The sequence below is a fragment of the Sebastes umbrosus genome, chromosome 16, assembly GCF_015220745.1.
Source record: "Sebastes umbrosus isolate fSebUmb1 chromosome 16, fSebUmb1.pri, whole genome shotgun sequence".
Classification (NCBI taxonomy): Eukaryota; Metazoa; Chordata; class Actinopteri; order Perciformes; family Sebastidae; genus Sebastes; species Sebastes umbrosus.
Window position 1 is genome coordinate 30,515,408 of NC_051284.1, and position 23,102 is coordinate 30,538,509.

The window sequence follows — 23,102 nt, forward strand, 5'->3', positions numbered from 1 at the left end:
TTGTAATATTACAGTAATAAAGGCTAATTATATAGAGATAATTACTGTTTTTTTTTACATTTTATTTATGTTAATTAACGGACAGTATTTTTCAGTTTTTTAACAGACATTTTCTGGCGCCCCTGCTGCCGGAAAATTTCCGTTATTCTACACTTTTTTTTTTTTTTACAGTGTGTGTTTAGTCAAATTTATTTAAAGAAAAAAGTGAAATGGAAACACCGAATGGTAAACGGCATGTCTCCTTCCACTTCAAAACTACTGAAAGAGGAAAACTTTCTTCATATTTCATATTTTCAGATCAGACCTTATCCGGCCAACATCATCTGCAGTTTATGTTTTAATCTGTGCTGACGACGGAGTCACACCTTCCTGTTTAAAATGGTGCAAACACACCAGCTGACATCAGGAAGGGGAGGGAAGGTTGTTGGAAAGGAGAGGATCATGGGAAATGACTTTAATATTCACTGGATGAAGTAAAACAGCTGCCACACAGTCACACATCTCCTTCTTCTTCGTCCTCTCTGCTCTCTTCTTCTCTATTTTTAAATGTCACCTCTCTCTCTCTCTCCTCTGTCTCCTCTGTCTCTCTCGGTGTCTCTCGCCCTTCCCTCTCCTCTTTATGCAAACTCACGCCTCCTCCCTCCGTCCTCCTCCCTCTCTCACCTCTCTGACTGTCACCTCTCTCTCCTCTCTCTCTTTCACACTCATTATGATGCACTTTCTTCTTCTTCTTCTTTTCTCTCTAGTTTTTGTTCCTCCATCGAACATTTCTCCTCTCTCCTGACAGACATTATTTTGGCCAAAAGTATGTGGACAACTCTTCTGGTCTCTATAGGCCCTTTGGTTCCAGAGAAAGAAGGGGGCGATCCAGATGTTTAGGCTTCACTTTTAGGGATCTGTCATGTCGTCCATCTTTATATACACAGTCTATGGTTCAACATAAAAAATGCCTCAGTGCAAAGTCATAAAAAAAAGGTTTTCCCAGTTCGGTGTGGAACAATCACATGTGGCTGTAGTGTTTGGTTGTCCACATACGTTTGGCCATGTAGTGTCCTCTTATATAGTATGTACTCGCTCTCCGTCTCTCTCCCACACATCTCTATTGTTCCCCCCTCGAGCTTCACATCATTAAAGTAGAACTCTTGTTTCTTGCAGCTCACACCCAGAGCACATATCCAAAATATTTTTATTGCATTACAAACACACACACACACACACACACACACACACACACACACACTTCTGTTAATAGTATCAGGGGCAGCCAGCTGCTCTCCTCTGCAGCAAAGACCCCCTATGGAGGCCAGTTAAACCTCTGTGAGTGTGAGTGTGTGTGTGTGTGTGCGTGTGTGTGTGTGTGTGTGTGTGTGTGTGTTTTGTCTCCACCCTCATATTAAGCAGATAAAGTCACCATATCCTGATGAAAATAACCAAATAGGTCACCAAAAATGTGTTTTTCTCTCTCCTTGATGTCTTCACGCTGCTGTATTGCTGTATTGCAGCAGAAAAGAACAAATTCTCCTATAAAAAGAAGAGGAGCTGTCTGTATTAAAGACGAGTGTTGCTTTATTGTTGTTAGCTTAGCAGCAGGCGCATTAAAAATCCATGACAGACTGAGGCAGCGAGGATCCATCAGAGTGAACTTTGAAGTCTGGAGAAAGCAGAGCTGCTGCTGCTGCTGTTTCCTCTCAGCATTAACACCATCATCATCATCATCATCATCACGATCTGTCTGTCCTCTACAGACACATTTTCCATCCATCCATCCATCCACCGGATGCCCTCAGACTTTCCTTCCTATCCCCGTCACCTGACCTCACCTGTTCCCACTTTCCTCATCAGCCCACTCACTACTCCAGTTTGTAAACTGTTGCCATGTGCTTTGCACCAGTACCTGCACCTGTCGGACATTTTTTGGAGGATAAAAGCATGAGCGCTGTCCGCTGGCTGTTTACTGTTAAAGGCCCTGAGCCGACGGTCGGTCGTCAGACAGTTTGGGGCCGTCGGTGAGCGTCAGTCGGCCTAGTTTTTGCCGCTCTAGTCTGCTCGTCTCTGAGGTTTTTTTAGCATGTTGAATCGGCAGCGGAGCTCGTCGGTGAGAGAAATCGCTCTGATTGGCTGTTTAGCTTTAATGAATCAATGCACGAGAAGAGAAACGGAAGTGAACAGAGCTAGCCGACGAGTAAAGTCAAGAGGACACACACAGAAGACTCTTCTCCTGTTTCATCTTCATCTCATCTGATCGTTCCAACACACGGATATTTTCACAGCAACATGAACATCTGGAATGAAGCTAAGTGGTGAGTGAGAGTGGTGTGAAAATGGTCGACAGACGCCGCTTTGTTTCATGTAAGTATCATTACAACGGCTTGTATATCCGCCGTCCTCGCTCTTCCTGTTTCCCTTTTTGAGTGATGAATACAGACTAGCGCCGCCTGCTGGTGTACAGAGTCATTTCCTCTCACGCAGGAGCAGAACGTACGTGGTAGTTGGCAGAGTTGCCAAGTCTGCTTATTATCAGCGACTTTGTTCTTGTTCTCCTGAAGAGTCGCTTACAAATATTGGTAGTCTCAGGTTGCATGTTTGTTGGGCTTGTTTCTAAAGTGTAGTTGCTTATTTGGGCTCCTGTCTCTCTCCTCTATACCGGTGTAGTTTGTTCTGTTGCAGGATCCGTACACAACCCTGATCCCTCCGCCGCTCCCTTTCCCCAAACACACACACACACACACACACACTGATGACTGACAGCTGCTCACCGTCACTGCCACCACTCAGCGTGTTGTTGTTGTTGTTGTGAGACAAATCTTCACAGGGTTGATGGAGTTAGCTAGCAATGCCAGGTACTGAGTGGTTGAAATATGACAAAAAGTACAACAAAGACTGGGAAAAAGAGAGTGGACTTAAAGACTGGATTCGCCCTCAAGTGGGGGACAATTTGAAGGCAGTTTGACGTTTTTGTAAGTGTGATATACGAGCACATCATGCCGACCTGGTTCAACATGCTAGCACTGAAAAACACAAAAGAAACGCAGCGCTGTTCTCTTTAGTGAGGCTCACCGACACTGGATTCACGGTCTGTGCAATAATGCAAAAATTAAACTAAATGTTCAACTTCTTTAAGTTTATTTAACAACAGACATGTAAAGTTACAAACTAAACATTGATGCAAAAAATGCAAAACAAATATGAAATGATGAAATTTTTGGCCAAGACAAGGGCGAGGTTAGGCGACGCAACTGATGGCCTTCGTCGCTGCTAGTTCTTTGATTTCAGGTTGGTGTGTCTGGGCTTTAAGTGTCAAAAAGAACTGCTGAACCAACAAAAAACAAGTGTCGCAGAATACAGTCAGACACAAAGGCTAACGTTAAGGGTTTGATAGATATAGGGTGAATCAACCTAATGTGGGACTTTTTTTGCCTTTCAGATTTCTGGAATATATTGTGATATGAAGCCAATACATTAAATCCAAACCCAGCACCACTCTGAAATCATAAATCATAAACGAAATGGTAGCCATATTAGTACTCTTCGTGCCAAGTTTTCTCAAATCTGGATTTTGTAATGTGGGACAGTCATGTCCGAAATGTGGGACTGTTAAAAGTGCTACTGCAAGATTAATCATTTCCTAGACATGAAAGATTGATGATTTTTGATGCCGTTTATATATTATTACTATATAATCTACAGCTGGTGTGTATGAAGTGAATGCTGTTAGCTCGCTCTATAACAGCCCTCCTAGTTTAAGGATGATTTTGAGGCTCACTCTAAGAAGGGAGTGTTAGTGTTGTTATAATTCACAGCTCCTGTGTGTCAGCATGAAGCTTGCAGACTATAACCTCTGAAAATGAAACACCGTCTACTCCACTCTTTGCTCTGTACGTGCGATCGCTCCCAGCGTGGCGGCGTCTTCCCGGCCTGCTTTGCATATGACTGCAGGGTTTCGGGATCAAAGAGAGGAAGTTATGAGACGGGCCGCGGCGGGCCCCCTGTCTGATGAAACGCTCACTATCAGGAGGCCTCGGAGAGGTTTTTACTGTACGGCCCGCGCGCTTTGCATTTACTCGACTTTAGACGCTCGGCTGATGTGATGTTTCGGGGCGACTCGCTGGTAGCGCAGGTGGGGGGTCGCTGTATCGCTCTGGGACTCGTCGACTGAAGTGGAAGGAGCTGACGGACTCACGCTGGCGCCAACTGGTGACCTTTCAGCTTCAGGAAAGACTCTTCAAAGCTGCAGTATAACAAACCCTCTCACATTAAAATATCACGAAATACACAGGAACTATACTTTATCATTCTGCGTGTTCAAGGCTGATAAAAGACTTCATTACATTTATCCAATAGATGACTTTTTAATGAACTGACAGATCTGTTTACTGGTGACGTCAATAAAAACTAGCACCAGCATGCGGTGGAGCACCATAAAGTTTTCTAGCATGTAGGGCACTCTCTACGGCACCACATCATGTTTTCTCAATTTAAAGGCCTACCTAGAGGGCACTTCATAACGTTTTCTCTACTGGAAGGCCACCCTAGAGGGCACTTCATTGCATTTTCTCTACTAGAAGGCCACCCTAGAGGGCACTTCAATACGTTTTCTCTACTAGAAGGCCACCCTAGAGGGCACTTCAATACGTTTTCTCTACTAGAAGGCCACCCTAGAGGGCACTTCAATACGTTTTCTCTACTGGAAGGACACCCTAGAGGGCACTTCATTATGTTTTCTCTACTGGAAAGGCACCCTGTACCAAGCGCTCCACCAGCCCGCTGTGACTCCTGGCGCTGGGGTTTGTGCTGGCTGGTTTCAGTCCGTCCCCTGGTGCTGCTGCACGCTCTCCTCCCGGCATGGTGGTCTCCTGGAAGCTGGGAGGACACGGATAGGACGAGACGAAGGTGCAGGTCATTGTCTCGTTATTGCCATTTTTTGATTTAACCGAATAAACAAACTATAAAAGCGTACACGGACCGTGCAGCCTCGGTTAGTGGCAGAGTAAACACACAGATGGCTAACGTAAACTACAGGCCGATGCCACACGTGAAGATTATAAGTTGAATTTTGCGTACTCTGTTAGTTAGTAGTTGGCTTTTTTCCAAATGGCCACATCTTACACAGTGATCCTTTTAAAGGGACTCAATGTAAGAATCCAAAATTGCTTGTTAAGAGTGACACTTGTGGCCGTAAAGTCAACGACAGTCAGCGTCCTGTTGCTCGCGCCAAAACAGTGAGGCGACACACACAAGACTGAACGTGATTGACAGCTAAAACCACAACATCACTATATATTTCACATGCTTTGCAGTACAGTTAGCTTACCTGTCCAGCAGGTGTTCGTTTGATACCTAAAACCGAACGAAGGTCCCTCCATGAATCGAAGGATCGTCCGATGTTGATCCTAGTGTGAAACATAGTGCCGTCAATAATTCCCACAGTGGAATGAAAAAAGTAGCGTCCATGACGTTTCCACTACGTCCATCACAGTTTAGAGATCCACTTCCTGCTACAGCGCTGACCTACTGTACTACCTGTAGTTGTGTCACTGGTGGCTGCACACGTGCACATATTAAATTGGCCACTTCTTTACTGGCTGATTTTACATTTTTGTTTATTTTCCTCCCTTTGGATCGTCACCCTGCTCTGCCGACGCCGTGGCCTCGTTGTAAATGAACGAGGAGGCTGTTTACCGGCGCTGGATGTTTTTCATCAGGCGGCTCAGCGGGAGCAGTGACAGGTGTTGATGTGGGAACTCTCCCACCTGACGAGGACTTTCATTACACTTCACTGCCTCAAGGCAAACATTTCAATATTGTGACTGTGACCTCTCTGTCTCTGCCTGCCAATAACAGGAGGACAGTTTTCAGATTGTGCTGACCTCTGTGAGACAGACTGCTTCTTCTTAAGCCTGACGGTTTAGTGTCGTTTCTTATTTAAGTTCAGCTTTAGCTTATTATTATTTCTCTGTTTGCTGAGTTCAGTCTGCTGGTCACCTTTCTCAGAGCAGAAAGGACTAATGCCAAACATTTATAGCACCTGCCAAAGGCTTTGTAGAGCCCTACGCAGATATCAAGGAGGGAAAATGATTATTTCTGGCTCCAGTGTTTGGAGCTATTAAACCCTGAACTGTGTGTGTTAGTTTCCAGCATCACTACTGCTGCTGCTGCTGTGGACTCAGTGGCTGCAGTTAATCTTTGTTTGGCTCGTGAGTTCTTAAATGTTAAATAAATGTTATGAAACCTAAGTTAACAAACTGCAAGAGCTTTTTCTGGAGCTTTCAACCGCGTCTCACAGTCTTCATCACTGGATGCACTTTGCTCACTTGTCCGGTGGACGTTAAGTTAAGCTCCAGTTATTTTGGTTTTTCAGAACGATTTTCAACGTCAATAATCGGCTTTCATACTCAAACTGCAAGAATATTTCAACTAAGATTTAGTAGATAAAAATTATATACATATATATATATATTAGAAAGTGGACATTAACATCTACACTGGCAATTAAATCAAAATAAATGAATGAATAAATTCTAAACAAATAGACTACAGATGAAAATTTGCTCTCAAGCTAATTACATTGAGGTAGTAACTGAAATGTTGAAATAAATTAATTAATTAAAAAAATTAAAAAATTAAAAGAAATTAAAAAAAATTAAATAAATAAATAAATAGATTGTTAAATAAATAAATAGATAAATAGATAAATAAATAGTCGTAAATAAAGTAGTAGTAGTAAATAAATAGATAAATAAATAGATATAAATTTCACAAAATGGTGTATACAGAAACTGTAGAAATAACATATTTGATGGCAAAACAGCTAAATTAAATTTAATTAAATTTATTAAATTAATTTGATTTAATTTGATTTTAATTTGATTTAACTGTTGTGCCAGCAAAGATGTTAAATTAAATTAAATTAAATTAAATTAAATTAAATTAAATTAAATTAAATTAAATTAAATTAAATTGTTATTGAATACAACATTTCGTTATTAAACTACGAAGAGAACACAAAAATAAAGTCAGAAAAAGTTATATATATATTCAAGTGGAATAATATTATGATAATATATTAACACAATAGCTAGCTTTTATTTCCATGTCATGTATCTCATACAAACATTTGGACCATTCCACATTACAATACAAGACACTGATATTTATTAGCCTAAAAAAACAATTCAAATATACTAGATAATACAAAACCAAAAGAAAATCATCAGTTACACCTTCTTTATACTTTCAAATACCATATTTATATGGTAAATATCGCATAACTTGAACACAGAATAGCAGAATAAAGCTTAAACACAGATAAAATGTTAATCTAATAATGATGTTGAACCCAGTACGGGTTGGTGTCGTGGTGGTCTGGTGGTTTTGGGGTGAGTCAGTGTGAGATCCTGATGGACTTGGCTTCGTCCACAGCTCTGTATTGTTGCAGAGCAGGCAGATATAAATACTCAGACAGCTTCCTGCTTCGCCCTGCTGGGGTTCAGTATTACAGCGTCCCAGCTGAGCACACACCCAGACACAATGGACCGGCCCGGACCACCTCGCGGAGCCCGGCGGACTGAAGGAGGCCTTCATGGAGGATTAACCCTCACATGTCTCCTTCATAGTTTTACTCAGAGCGTGACAGAAGGACGGACACAAAGAGTCAGTTATGGTTTTAAATCAGACACATACAAATAATATTCCTGCTAACATTAAGATAACCGTTTATTTTATCAGCATAAATCTAATATGTGTGCTGTGAACATTACATCATGACGTGAGGGGAAACCCTGGCTGTGAAGGAGCAGCTGGACGGTTAACAGAAACCAGCTCTAGTCTATGAAACACCAGCGGAGCCTGTAAAGCTGCTGCAGACTGCAGAGAGCTGGAGGGGAGGACAGGACGTCCTCTCAGCCCATCTGATGTCTCTTTCAAAGCTCTCACACCCTCGGGGCTTTACTTTCAGAGTGGGTTTTAAGGAGATTTTCCCAAGAAGAAAAAAAATGTTTCGTAAGCCCTGGAGCGTTACTATTGAATGATGTATGTGAGAGAGGAAGAGAGGAGTCTGTTTCTGTCCTCGATGCTGTTTTTGTGTGGTTTTTAATCTTTATATTGCTCCAGTAACAGACACACTGCAGGGTTCAGGATCAGGAGCAGGGCAGCACATCAGCTGATACGTCTTTAAATCCAGCAGGAGACTTTCAGTTTTAGTCTTTAGTGGCAATCTCCGAATCTGAAAAGTGAAGTCAATGCTGAAGAGTCTTAAACCTGCATTCTCTCTAGCAGCCAGCAGGGGGCGACTCCTCTGGTTGCTAAAAGAAGTCTGGTTGTATAGAAGTCTATGAGAAAATGAGCCTACTTCTCACTTGATTTATTCCCTCAGTAAACATTGTAAACATGAGTTTATGGTCTCAATCGCTAGTTTCAAGTCTTCTTCAATACAGCATGATGTTCATTTAGTAAATGATGGTCCCATTTAGAGTCAGATAGACCATAAAGCAGGGGATGCTTTAGGGCGGGGCTACCTTGTGATTGACAGGTCGCTACCACGGCGTTATCCGGTCTGGGAGTTGTCCGTGTTTTCGTCTTACAACTTTAACCCTTTCACAGTCTGTTTTCACTTCATCAAAGTTAATTATGACATTTTTGGTTGCCTATAAATGTCGAAAACATTCAGTCGTACTTAGCTCCGCCCTCTAGTGTCACTTCTGGCTGCAAAAAAACAAGATGGCAACGGCCAAAAAACAAAAACCAAGATGGTGATGGTCAAAAACCAAGATGATGACGGTCAAAAACCAAGATGGTGACAACCAAATACCAAGATGGTGACGGCAAAAAACCAACATGGCGACGACCAAATACCAATTGTTATTGTGGGCAGCTAGTACTACTTCTACTTCTTCTACTTCTTCTATGATTACTGCTACTTCTACAGAATCCTTTAACTGCCGTTACACGCAGTGTGTTTGTGATGTGGCTCCTCCAGTGACCCCTGACCCCTCTGGTATTGATGCTTCACTACAGACGCTGTTTATTGACTCTCAGCATCAACACACTCTGGTGACCATCACTGTGCAGCTCCTAGCAACAGTCTAACAGTCCCAACCGGTCCCCCCCATTGACTCTGATCTGCATCACCACACATCAGAGCGATCATGTCATTAAAACCTGCTGATGACTCCACGGCAGAGCAGCTCCTCACTAACAGTCGACAGAGATCTGGTACGAGGACGACAAGCTCTCTCTCTCTCTCTCAAAGTCAACGAGACAGAAAGGGGACATGGTTCTTGACTTCAGAAGGACCTCTTCACATCTTCCCACCATTTCTAGAGGCAGAAACACCGCCTAGCGCACATCAACACCTCTGTTTCCGGGAGACTGAAGAGAGGTGGACCAGCTGCTCCAGATGTCAGACTGCATCCTGACCTGCTGCGTCGATGTCTGATATGGAAACAGTCTACAGTGGTTTTGGTAGTTTGTTTATAATTTGTATACTTGTGTATAGAAAATGTTTGCAAACGCAGCGCCAAAATGAACACGTGTGACCATGCATGTTTAAAACATTCATTCCTCTCACCTCCTTCAGTTTGATAGAATTATTATGTGTCTTTATCCCGACACCTCAGCAGAGAGTGTTACCATCGCAGTGCTTGTGACTGCTAATGTGTCAGACAGGCAGTGTCAGTGTGTAGATGCTTTACATTATCATCACCGGGGGTGGAACTCATTACAGCAACTCATTACAAGTTCTCTTCTTGCTGTGAGTCAGTAGAACATTGATATGCAGACATCATATTCGTGCATTGAGCTAACTGTGACACAGAAGCTGTGGCCATCAAAGAAATATGAAAACAATATGTCTAGCTGGCTGTGAAGACAGACAGCGTCTAGATTGTTAATTCCACTTACAACAAAGATGTGATTGGATGTGTTTATCCTAATAGCACAAAGACTAGAGGAAAAACACACCTTCTCCAACAACTGCAAAACTGTTATTATATGAACGTAAAATACAGAAGATGTGTGTGAATTAAATATCTCTGGAAGGAGATTCTGACAGAGCTTGATGGATGGATGCAGTACGTGTTCTTTTTTTGTATGTTATCTTTGTAACTTTAAGAGATATCTGTGTTGTTTTGATCCCGATGTGATTGTGGTGGATGGGATGTGGCACTTTTGGATCTACTATCCAATAGATTTGAAATCCTGTGCAACCAATTATCCAATGAGAATTGCACACCTGTTGTAGGTTGACTACGTATATGTGTTTGCCTTCCTGTCTTTGACACCGTGGTGTTGAAACGTTGCACAATTACACCAAATTCACACCAGGCAAAAAAATAGGTGTGTTCATATGGTGTAATGTGACAAAGTAATAATCTTTGTTACAGTACTCAAGTATTTTTTGAGAGTGTCTGTACTTTACTTGAGTTTTTATAGTTCTGTCAAGTTCACTTTTACTCCACTACATTTCCAAAATAAAATGTGTACTTTTACTCCATACATATTTGTCAAAGCATCTTCGTTACTCGTTACTACTGCAAGCAAGCGGGTTTGGTGAGTCAGTGGTCTTATGTAGCAAGTTACTTCATTCATGTGATGGCGAGTGCAAACAAAGCGCTCTCAAAGCCGTAGTTAAGTTTTGATTTCTGCTCACGTCCAGGCAGGCTGCATGTCAGATCATGCTACTTGCAGCTACGAGGGAAGGAAAATCTTGGCTTAATGTATTTTTAATGTGGTGTATTAACAGCATACTTGTACTTTTACTTAAGTAAATTTAATATTACTTTCGATACTTAAGTACAGTAAATATCAAACACTTTAAGACTTTTACTCAAGTAATATGCTAATAGGTGACGTTAACTTCTACTAAAGTCAAATTCTGGTTAGATATCTGCACTTTTACTGTGTAAAAGTGTGGCTTTCAGGTACTTCATCCACCACTGCCAAGCGAGAAGATATTCTTTGTAACATACTGTAGGTCAACATGTCACAGGATCTGTTTACTGATTGGCTGTGGGTCCTCTGTGGCCGCACTTCGCCGGCTGCAGCCCGCTGAGCTCGGGGGCGGCCGCCGCAGCTTTCCATAGACATTGCATGGCTGCATTTCACCGCTGCTCTGGTGTGAATTTGGCGTTAAAGGCTCCACCTTGGAAGCTATAGGTTAAGTGTTTCCCCGTGCTTTCTGTCGTGTGCTAAAGCTAAGCTATGCACAGCTGATCTTTGCACTGAGCGTACATTGAATAGATTCTCGTCTAACTCACTGTAACGAAGCAAACAATCATATTCCTTTAAAAAGATCAACTTTGGTACTTCACATATTTTTACGGTCCCACGTCACCGTTTCTGTTACATTTACTGCTCGTGTCTGTTCCTCAACAAACACATTCACACTTTTACCTTCTGTGCTTGTTGTACTTGCTGTGTTGGATTCATTGCTCTTAATTATTTGTTGGATGTCGGTTTGTGGTTCCACAGGAACTGTATTTTGTTCCTCTTATAGCCGCTGTAATTAGTGAATGACAAATAAAGTTCCTTTAACCTGAGAGTGAACTTCCTGCTTCTGCTGCTGGTTATAGCCGAAGCACCACAACATCCTGCCTTGCTCAGAGGAACCTCGTCAGCAGAGGTTGAAGAGAGAGCGATGGGTCCGTGCTGCTGCTGCAGACGTCCCAGTTTGACAGCGTTGGGTTGCAGCACCACAAACTTTGAGGCTCGGAGAGAACTGAAGGATCTGGATGCATGCTGAGAAAAGAAAAAGAAAAAAACGCCCTGTCAGGATTTTACAAACCAGAAAGGTGTGAAACATGAAAGGCTGACAGAAAGTGAAATATCTGCAGATTCCATATGGAGGTGCTGATGGTGCAGCGCCTGCAGCAGGGGTCGCCTGTGGCAGCCACTGCTGCTCCTCAAATAACACTCACTAGTCAACCTTCTCAGCAACTTCTACTTTGTGTTGATTTACTACTTTTCCCCCAAAATAGTGTTTGTGAAAAGAATGTGTTTATACACCAGCATACAGTTGCTAAAATAAGGCTTGTTGTTGTTGTAAAATCAAAAATGAGTTTTTAATGTTCTTCCTGTGCTGGCGTGGATTTCCTCTGGGTGCTCCAGTTTCCTCCCGCAGTCCAACGACATGCAGGTTACAGTAGGTGCATATGCGACTCTAAATTGTCCATAGGTGTGAATGAATGTGAGTCCAGGTGTGCCTTCCTCTCCCCCAGTGTGAGCTATAGGCTCCAGTCCCCCATGACCCTGATGAACAGGTATGTATTTTTATTACCTCCGCCAAGGCCAAGTGAATAACGAATGCCCCCATTTTTTACCACTGGAGAATTGATAAAAATGTTCAATAATCCCTCCAATACACCACATTAAGACACCAAGACCTTGAGGAACACCATAGAAAAAGCCATGCTGGGATTTGGGATCAAATCTTTTGACATTTGGAGATTTCTGCAAGAACTGCATTTTTTGGGGATTGGATGGCGAGCACTTCTGTTATGTAAAAACTGCTCAGAAACCCCCTTATTGTCAATGTAGCTAGGAAAGCCATCCATCCTCTGAATGCTCTAGGTCTCTAGTTTGATCCATCCATCCTCTGAATGCTCTAGGTCTCTAGTCTGATCCATCCATCCTCTGAATGCTCTAGGTCTCTAGTTTGATCCATCCATCCTCTGAATGCTCTAGGTCTCTAGTTTGATCTATCCATCCTCTGAATGCTCTAGGTCTTTAGTTTGATCCATCCATCCTCTGAATGCTCTAGGTCTCTAGTTTCATCCATCCATCCTCTGAATGCTCTAGGTCTCTAGTTTGATCCATCCATCCTCTGAATGCTCTAGGTCTCTAGTTTGTGGCTGTAAAGTTTCATGAGGCTGTGATTATCCTAGAGGTCACCACAGGTCATTTTATACAGTGAGGTCACGTTTAAAAAAAATGGTCTCACTACAATGAAACGTCTCCTATGGGGACTAACATCATCACACATGAATACAGTTGGGCTCATTGGATCCTCAAGAGTCTCAGCTTTACAGTGATACCCAATTTATGTAATTCAAGACTGTTTAGGGACTCCAGTATGCAGAAGTATAGAACCCATTTTCATTCACATATCTTGAGGTCAGAGGTCAAGAGACATTTTTGAAAATGGCCATGTCAGTTTTTCCTCGTCAAAAGACGGCAGAAGGTAATGCAAAATGATTTATATTTTTTAAATGAAAGGCACATAAATACATTATCTTGTTCTTTGGGACAGCTGTCCCTGAGCTGCATTGCATTCTGGTCTACAAATTGGTGTCTGTTTCCTCTTCTCTGATGGATTTGTCCCTGTGGGGTTGTTACATCATTGGTGCAAAATGGCAGCTTTAGAAAGAAAGAGGCCCTCGCTCTTTAATCCTGACACACTGAACCCAAACACAGACACGTTTAACCTCTTTTACCCTTATTACTTTATAATATATTGACTGTTTTTATATTGAATGTATACATACTTGACTGTGGATTATTTTTTATTATCTTATTTAAATTATTAATGATCTTATTTGTTATTATCTGAGATTTACTTGATCATATTTCATTATTATAATAAAAGTACTCCATTTGGAGTCAAAATTATACAATTTAGTTGTTTTTTATTGATGTTATACTGTGCACAATGGTAGAATGTGATGATGAATAGGGTAAATGTCATAGCCAAAGGCTCCATTGTGTGCACATAGCCTCCTGTAGTGGATATCAGGAGTATTTTACAGCCAGATTCCCTTTCAAGAGGTAGAAAACCCATTTGTCACATGGGTATCCAAGTGTGCCAAACGGAGAGTCCGCCTGGTCCTATTCTGACTAAAACCTTTGTAGAATCTATGTGCTTTGTGTTATTTATATCTGCTTTTGCACAGTTGTAGTCGAGGAGTTGCTGAATTAATTCAGTGCCATCTCTGTGTATGGCATCAATACTATAATGGTGTTATCTGCTGTCTAATCTAGAAAACATTTTAGGCGAGGATAAAGATGTAAATTTTTCCTTTGGTCCATCGCAATTTACTCACAAGTCACAATGTTACTGACACTGGGGATGAATTCTCTGAGGTCTTACCTATCCATAGAGACCACGATCATGCATATAGACCTGGTAGTTGTGGAGCTATTCTTGATTTATTTTGGGTATGTCTGTCTAGGAGAACCACACCTTCCAGCACCCAATAGGGCTTAAGAGGTTAAATCATCATGTCACGTTTCAGAGTACAGAAACATCTTCTGATATCAGATTCCAGTGGATATATTTAGAAGTGACGTCTCAATAATGCACCAAACTAAAGGAGACAAAGCATCTCTCTCTCAGGAAGAAGAGCAGTTTTTTGAGGGATGTAAAAACACGATGTTTCCTGCTTTTATACGTCTTTTAATTTCAGTTTGTACTATGGTTTAATTTTAGATTGTCTGACCCGTCAATGCTTATCTGGGTGAGAGGAGTCTCTCTGAGCTCTGAGGCTCATTAACACAGCATTGCACTCGAGGGAATCCACTGGAACCAGCAGCCCATATTGATCCCAAACACAGAACAACTGAAATATAAATGAAGGGTTTTCCTTTCTGCACCCGCGGCACGCCGTTATCTAACAGTGGCTGCAGTATTTCTTTTCATTAATGGCAAATATTGTGTCAAATATGTCGTTTTAATTTAAGGAAATTATCTTTATAAGCAATGTGAGATTAACAGAGATGATCAGAACTGATTGATTATCTGACCAATAGTTTTAGCTCTCTCTCTCTATATATATCACAAAAGTAGGACTTTATGATGATGCTGATCACATCGACTGAACCTGCATTCCCTGTTGAGCAAATTAGCCTTTTTTTCCATTTACAGGAACATTATACATAATTAAACAATTTTCACAGGAAAAAAAAAATCCCCAACATAATTACATCACAGAGAGAGAGAGAGAGAGAGAGAGAGAGAGAGAGAGAGAGAGAGAGGAAGAGAGAGAGAGAGAGAGAGAGTGATATAGAGAGAGATTTTAATTTGTATTTGGACGCTTTGGCATCGTGGCTCATCTAACATTCATGCCAATAAAGAGGATTATTGAAATGGAGAAAAGAGACATGAAGACAGAAAGAGATATTATATATTTATATTAACAGGATGAAAGAGACGGTTTTACAATGAGAAAGACACAGAAATAGGCAAAGTTACATGGAATATATACAGTATATATATATATATATATATACAGTATGCCCTGAGGCCTCCTAGTGTTTTATTCTGTGACATGATTATGTCTCTGTGAACTTGTGAACTTGTGTTTTCTATCTATCAGGCCATCATGGTTCATTAGGTTGGATGATGATAGGTGGATGTCAATTGATGTACATTATATTCTATGTAAGTTTTACATAATATATACCAAATATTTGATGTTTTTTTTTATTATGTTATGTATCTTAAGTTCAATTCTGTCTGTGATTAGTGTTTTAAATGATCCTTTAGGGCCAATAAACTTAAATTTAAGTTGTATTTATTTTGGCTTTATTTGCTATTTTGCATGTCAATAAAAATAAGATAAGATACGATAAGATAAGATAAGATGAGATAAGATACATCTTTATTGATCTTCAGAGGGGAAATTCAGCCGTCGCAGCAGCACAAAGACAGAACATAGAGAAAAGTTTGAAATGAAATAAACAAATAATTAGAAGTACGTAAAATAAAGTATAGTATATGTGAAGTATATATGATACCACCAACTATAAGAGGGATACACCAGAAGAGTATATAAAATAAAATAATACAAAATAATATAATATAATGTAATATAATATAATATAGTGTGGGATATAAAGTAAAATATAATATAAAGTGAAATAATATATAGTATAGTATAGTATAGTATATGTGAAGTAATATGATACCAACAACTATAACAGGGAACAATTTTAGAATAAAATAAAATAAAAACACATAAAATAAAATAAAATAAAAAATAAAATAAAATAATTTAGTGTGGGATATAAAGTAAAATATAATATAAAGTGAAATTTATTGATATAATATAAAATATTGTACAGTATAGTACAGCAATACAGGTCAGAATATGTAGAATATAATAAAGTAGAGAGAGAGAGAGAGAAAGAAAGAAAAAGAGAGAGAGAGAGAGATAATATAATGTAATGTAATATAATATAATATAATATATTATAGTGTGGGATATAAAGTAAAATATAATATAGTATAGTATAGTATAAGTGAAGTAATATGATACCACCAACTATAACTGGGCACACCAGAAGAATATATAAAATAAAATAAAAAATAAATAAATAAATATAAATACAAATAAATAAAAAAATAAAAATAATAAAGAAAAATAAAAAATAAAAAATAAAAAATAAAATAAATAAAATAAATAAAATAATATAATATAGTGTGGGATATAAAGTGAAATATAATATAAAGTGAAATGTATTGATACAGTAATGTACAGTATAGTACAGCAAGTAGAGAGAGAGAGGGAGAGAGAGAGAGAGAGAGAGAGAGATTAGGAAAAAGTTCTTTACAAAAATTAAATGTAAACTCCAAGATTTTGATATATTGTTATTAATTGTTTTTTTATTTTTTTATTTTTTTTATTGACACAACAAACATTAATTACTTCTTTATTGTTTTCTTCCATTTACATGCATGTTCTTTTTAAATACCTATTATTGCAATTTTTTTAATTTTTTTATTATTGAATTGACGCTTTATTGACGCAATATTGTTCACCTGACAGTCATGATCAATAAAGCATATTGAATTGAATTGAGAGAGAGAGAGGGAGAGAGAGGGAGGATCTGAATGGAGAGGGAGAGCGACATAGACACAGAGTGGAGGAGAGAGAGAGTCGCCATTACTGCTGGCAGTGCTGCTGCGAGCTGAGAGGAGAGAGGAGGAGGAGCAGGTCTCAGTTTACAGCAGAGCAGCAGCGCAGCGCAGCGCATACCTCCATAAGACCGCTCCAACAACACTACAACACACCGAATACACCGGAGGACACACCGTCTGGAACTACCGGGACTAACCGTGAAGGAGGACACCAACGCGGACACTAAAGGAGCAGACTGTGGACAGAAAGAGGAGTTAGTAATGAGGGACTCCTCTTCCTCCTCTCCTCCTCTTCCTCTCTGGTATGTTGGATATCTGGGAGCGACCATGTTAGTAGGTGTTGTAGGGGAATGTCTCTGGACTTCAGTAGCTTCAGCTTAGCACGAAACCTGGCCGTTAAAGCTGCGCTCTCCCGGGTTAAAGAGAAGCGGGGTGTTACTGATGCTGTGAGTGTTTAGATTGTGATGTTTAACCCGCTTTCTGTGCCTTAACGTCAGCCTGCTGCTCCGTGCTGCTAACGCTAAGCTAAGCTAACTACCCCTCTCAGGCTAGCAGAGCTCTGCTAGCTAGTCGGGATGGGAAGGTGGGTTTTTTCTTTTCCTGGAGTATCAGGGCCGAGCCAGGCCGAGCTGCAACCCGGGAGGAGTTCACAACTACCGGATCAGAGGCTGTGGTAGCTCCGGTGCTCTGCCGCATTAGCTGGCATTAGAATAGAATAGATAGAAAGCTTTATAGTCATTCTATTAAATAGAAGGAGATTCACAGCTGCCACTCCTGATCAGAGCTTTAAAACTAATACATGACAAGACTAAACCAGGCAGATACAACTGAACAGGTAAAACACATAACAGATAAAACATATAACAGATAAAACATATAACAGATAAAACATATAACAGATAAAACACATAACATATAACAGCTAAAACATATAACAGATAAAACATAAAACATATAATAGATAAAACATATAACCGATAAAACATATAACATAAAACATATAACATATAACAGATATAACATATAACAGATAAAACACATAACAGATAAAACAGATAACAGTTAAAACATATAACATAAAACATATAACATATAACAGATATAACATATAACAGATAAAACACATAACAGATAAAACAGATAACAGATAAAACATATAACAGCTAAAACATATAACAGATAAAACACATAACATATAACAGCTAAAACATATAACAGATAAAACATAAAACATATAATAGATAAAACATAACCGATAAAACATATAACATAAAACATATAACAGGTAAAACATATAACATATAACATAAAACATATAATAGGTTAAACATATAACAGATAAAACATATAAAAACATATAACAGGTAAAACATATAACATAAAACACAACAGATAAAACATATAACAGATAAAACACATAACAGATAAAACATATAACAGATAAAACACAACATAAAACATATAACAGGTAAAACACATAACAAATAAAACACATAAGGTAAAACACATAACAGATAAAACATATAACAGGTAACATATAACAGATAAAACACATAACAGATAAAACACATAACAGATAAAACATATAACAGGTAAAACACATAACAAATAAAACACATAACAGGTAAAACATATAACAGATAAAACATATAACAGGTAAAACATATAACAGATAAAACATATAACAGGTAAAACACATAACAAATAAAACACATAACAGGTAAAACATATAACAGATAAGACACAACAGATAAAACACATAACAGATAAAACACATAACAGTTAAAACATATAAAAGGTAAAACACACACAGTTATAATAAGACAAATAAAACAGGTAAAGTAGATGTAATAAATAAATATAAACAGAAGTGTTACACTACAGGAATGAAAAATAAAAAAATAGATGTAATGTAAACAGAGGTAATTGCACTTGTAAAATAGGAGGTAGGGTAGATGTAATAAATAAAATGTAAATAAAGGTAGTTGCACTTGAGGTGTATATTGCATCAAGGATATATTGCACAGACAAATGTATTTCAAGAGCTGTTGGTTTTTAATTTAAACTAATTTACTGTAATGTTTACTCCCATAATAACCCATTAAATTCAATTAATTTTGTTTTATTAACATGACTGTCAGGTGAACAATATTGTCAATTCAATAATAAATAAGAATAAAAAAGAACAAAACAAAAACAAAACATATATATATATATACACATATATACAATTCATTAAGCAAATTACAATATATAGATATTTAAAAAGAACATGCATGTAAATGGAAGAAAACAATAAAGAAGTAATTAATGTTTGTTGTGTCAATAAAACAAACAAATAAAAAAAGATTAATAACAATATATTGCAATATCAAAGGATAAATGTAAAAAAACAAACAAAACATGAAGTAGAGGAGTAAATAAAAGGCAGAGTGTGAGTTACATCTGTTATGTGTTGTTGTTGTGGTTGTCTCTTAGACTGTGACATGCACTGAAATATCCTGCAGCTTCTATGCTGATGACACTATTCTCTCCAAGTAGATGTTGTATTTTATGTTGGTCAGAGAGGGAATCAAAATCTTGGAGTTTACCTTTAATTTTTGTAAATCATTTTTTCCTAATTTCTTCATATGTGCTGCATTGTAGCTCTCTCTCCCTAGTTGTGCCCTCTTTAGAGTTTGATGTTTTACGTGATATCCACCCTTTTCATTAGGTTTCATTTTAACGTTAACAAACAGAAATTAAAATTAAATTCACATATTAACGACTGTAATGATACCAGAGTTCACAGCCTTTAACATTGTTAGTTTTTATCTCTCATTTCTGTGTTTTTTTTTAACATATTCTCAGTTGGTTTAGAAGTTGCTGGGTTGCCAGGTTTTAATGACCTGCTAATCGCTAATGTTAGCATTGTGGATGGATGGATGAATGGATGGATGGATGGATGCAGGGTCACATCCAGGAGTGCCACTGGTTCAGATGATTATTGGATTTTCCGACATTATCAGTGTATTTTTAAACGTCTCAGCTGTGTTGAGGAGTTGTAGCCACACTTAGCAGCTTATTATTGACTGGTTTATTTGGTGTGTAGCAGCAGCCAGTCAGTCAGTCAGTCAGGTCAGTGGGTTTGTCCTGCTGCAGCTCTGCATGCCGTTTGCATCGACTCAGACATTGCTGCAGCTCCCTGTGCCCTTTACCCAAACTCTGGTTAAAGGGATAGTCCGGCTTTTTATCTAATAAGCTACCCTGATGGGTTTTCTCCAGCCATTTGCAGTCCTCTCAGTGTACTTAAAAAAAAATTCCTCAGTTACAGAGATTGTTAAATGCATTAATTATTAGTGGGAGCCATTAAATATCAGTTAGGTTCTTCATTGTTTCCTCTATTGATTGTCATCACAGTCTGTTAAGGTGTTTTCTCCTCAGTGTGTTTGAAGTCGGGCTGTCAATCGATTATTTTTTATCTATTCAAAATGTAGGGAAATTTGTCAAGTATGTAATACTCTTATCAACATGGGAGTAGGCAAATATATGTATATATTTATTATTGTAAATCAGCTGGATTTTCTGACTCTGAAGGTAGTACATGTTGTTTGGAAACATTATTTTATTGCATAATTGTGGCTGTAACATTTAATATCCAGATAATGTGTAAGAGAGTGTTTTGCATTTATTTTTTTGTCCTTTTGATGAGCAGAGATGCCCAGTTGTTGATATCAGCTTCATCAGAAATGTTCAGGTACGTCTGAAAAGCTTTTCATCTGCTTTAAGACCAGGACAAAAATGCATATTGGCAAATGCTAATATGGTGGGAAATATTCAATATTAATATATCAGCTTCAACAGACCACACAAGGGGTTCGGTACCAACGACCTCTGCTGTGAGTGACGGCAGGGTTGATGGTGTCAGTCGGCCTATAAACTGTTGTTCTTACGTCATCGACTCCTCGGGAAGGGGAAGTCAGATATGAGTGATGCTCGGTTTCAGGTCTGGACCTGACTCTGGAGGAGGAGGGTGACGTAGTTTTTTTTAAGATTATCTTCCTGGCAGTGTTGACACAATACTGGAATTTCTATCTTGGATACAATACCTTTCAAAATATTGATTTTTCATTGAAGGCATGTTATACTAGCTTGTCACGACGGAGGTTAAATAATGCTCCAATCTTACGCTAAATTTTGGCGAGGAAAAACTGTTGTGTCCATTATCAGAGGGGTCCCTTGACCTCTGACCTCCAGATATGTGAATGTAAATGGGTTCTCTGGGTACCCACGAGTCTCCCCTTTACAGACATGCCCACTTTATGATAATCACATGCAGTGCTGCAGTTTGCCATGTTATGATTTGAGCGTATTTGTTATGCTAAATGCAGTACCTGTGAGGGATTCTGGACAATATCTGTCATTGTTTTGTGTTGTTAATTGATTTACAATAATAAATATATACATACATTTGCAAAAAGCAGCATATATTTCCACTCTCATGTTGATAAGAGTGTTAAATATTAAAGGGAGACAAATCTCCCTTTAAGGCACATTTTGAACAGATAACAAAATGTGCGATTAATTTGCGATTCATTGGGATATTTGACAACACAACTTTTTGGTTAAAAACTTTTAAGGGAAGTTGTTTTCCAACTAGCACCAGCGCCAATGCCTTTCACATAGTTTTGAGTCAAAGTCACCGATGCCATCAAAGCTTTTTGCCGCAGCGAAGATGTTTTGTTGAGCAATCGCACAGTGAATTTAAAATGAAGAAAATGTCACCACTAACTCCAGCTAAATTAGTCATATTCCGCATGTAATAAGATGGTCTCACCTCTACACACTTAAAGCAGACTGGCTGATTATTTCATTTTGACATTTCAGAAAGTTTTGAGTAGTTTCTCTGTTATGTTTTGTTGTATTACAACTATAGTTCCTCTGATAGTGAGGGAGCTGACATTTAAAACTGCATTACGCAACTTCACTAGCAGCTGAAAAATGGCAGTGACAGGTAACGGTAAAAAAATGTGAAAGTGAGTACCCAGAAATGCTGTGAGGCGCGGTCAGCCCTGGCTAGTCTGTCATGATTTATACTAAGAGGAGAGAGAGGGGGAATGATTGTAATGTTTGAGTCCATTTTTCGCTGGCTGGAGAGCTCACTCTTGGCTTAATAGGAGGCAGTTTTCTGCTAAGTTTTGATTCATCTCTTCCTGTGGGAAGAGAGTTGCCAGTACACAAGATCAGAACTCATCTAAAGTCGATGGGACCCTCTTCTCTGTTGGAGCCCTGCTTTGTGATTTAGGTTTGTTTATTGTCGCCTAGAAATCCAGCCGGGTGCAGCTTTAAAAGGGTCTGCCATCCCTGGCAGTGTGTTCTGCCGTGTTTCAGGCTTAACAACATTTAGTCATCTCTAAAACCAGCCTGCCAAGTGATACCTTAATCCCCCCTGCAGCCTCACGGTGAATGGACTAATCATGATGCACAGGGCTACTTTTAGCTATTAGCGCAGCACAAATACAGTTTGGGCTTTTGCAGTAATAAGGCTGTCACATCCAGGTGTTTATAGTATACTGTATAGTATACTTCATACTAGGACTGTCAAAGTTAACGCAATAATAACACGTTAATGCAAAATTGTTTTAACGACACTAATTTCTTTAATGCATTAATGCAACTTGTGGTTTTTAGGTTGTAGCGGGCATCATATGAAACTAGAAAACCTAAGGCATCCATTGGTACCAACCATGTCATACTAGCTTGTTCTGAAGGAGGTTAAATAACGCTCCAAACATGCGCTAAATTTTGGTGAGGAAAAACTGTCATGGCCATTTTCAAAGGGGTCCCTTGACCTCTGACCTCCAGATATGTGAATGAAAATGGGTTCCATTGGTACACACGAGTCTCCCCTTTACAGACATGCCCACTTTATGATAATCACATGCAGTTTGGGGGCAAGTCATAGTCAAGTCAGCCATGTTATGTTATGATTTGAGCATATTTTTATGTGAGGGTTTCTGCACAATATCTGTCATTGTTTTGTGTTGTTAATTGAGTTCCAATAATAAATATATACATACTTTTGCATAGAGCAGCATATTTGCTAACTCTCATGTTGATAAGAGTATTACATACTTGACAAATCTCCCCTTAAAGGTACATTTTGAACTGATAAAAAAGTGAGATTCATTTACGATTACTCGTGATTAACTATGGACAATCATGCGACTGACAGCCCTACTTCATACATGTTAACATTTATTCAGAAGTCTTC

The 23,102-nt window shown here is 39.0% G+C and overlaps 1 protein-coding gene across 3 annotated transcripts in view; it reads left to right on the forward strand.

The window, feature by feature from the left end:
* Nucleotides 1-16,840: 16,840 nt before the first annotated feature.
* The window catches only part of arhgap5 (Rho GTPase activating protein 5), a 59,855-nt gene continuing 53,593 nt past the window's right edge, over nucleotides 16,841-23,102 (forward strand). For 2 of the 3 annotated variants that reach the window (XM_037796616.1, XM_037796618.1), the window contains exon 1: nucleotides 16,841-17,151. The gene's annotated coding sequence lies outside the window, so the exon portion shown is untranslated. Of the gene's footprint in view, nucleotides 17,152-17,182; nucleotides 17,296-23,102 lie in introns of those variants that run through there. The other variant, XM_037796617.1, reaches the window with a different exon arrangement.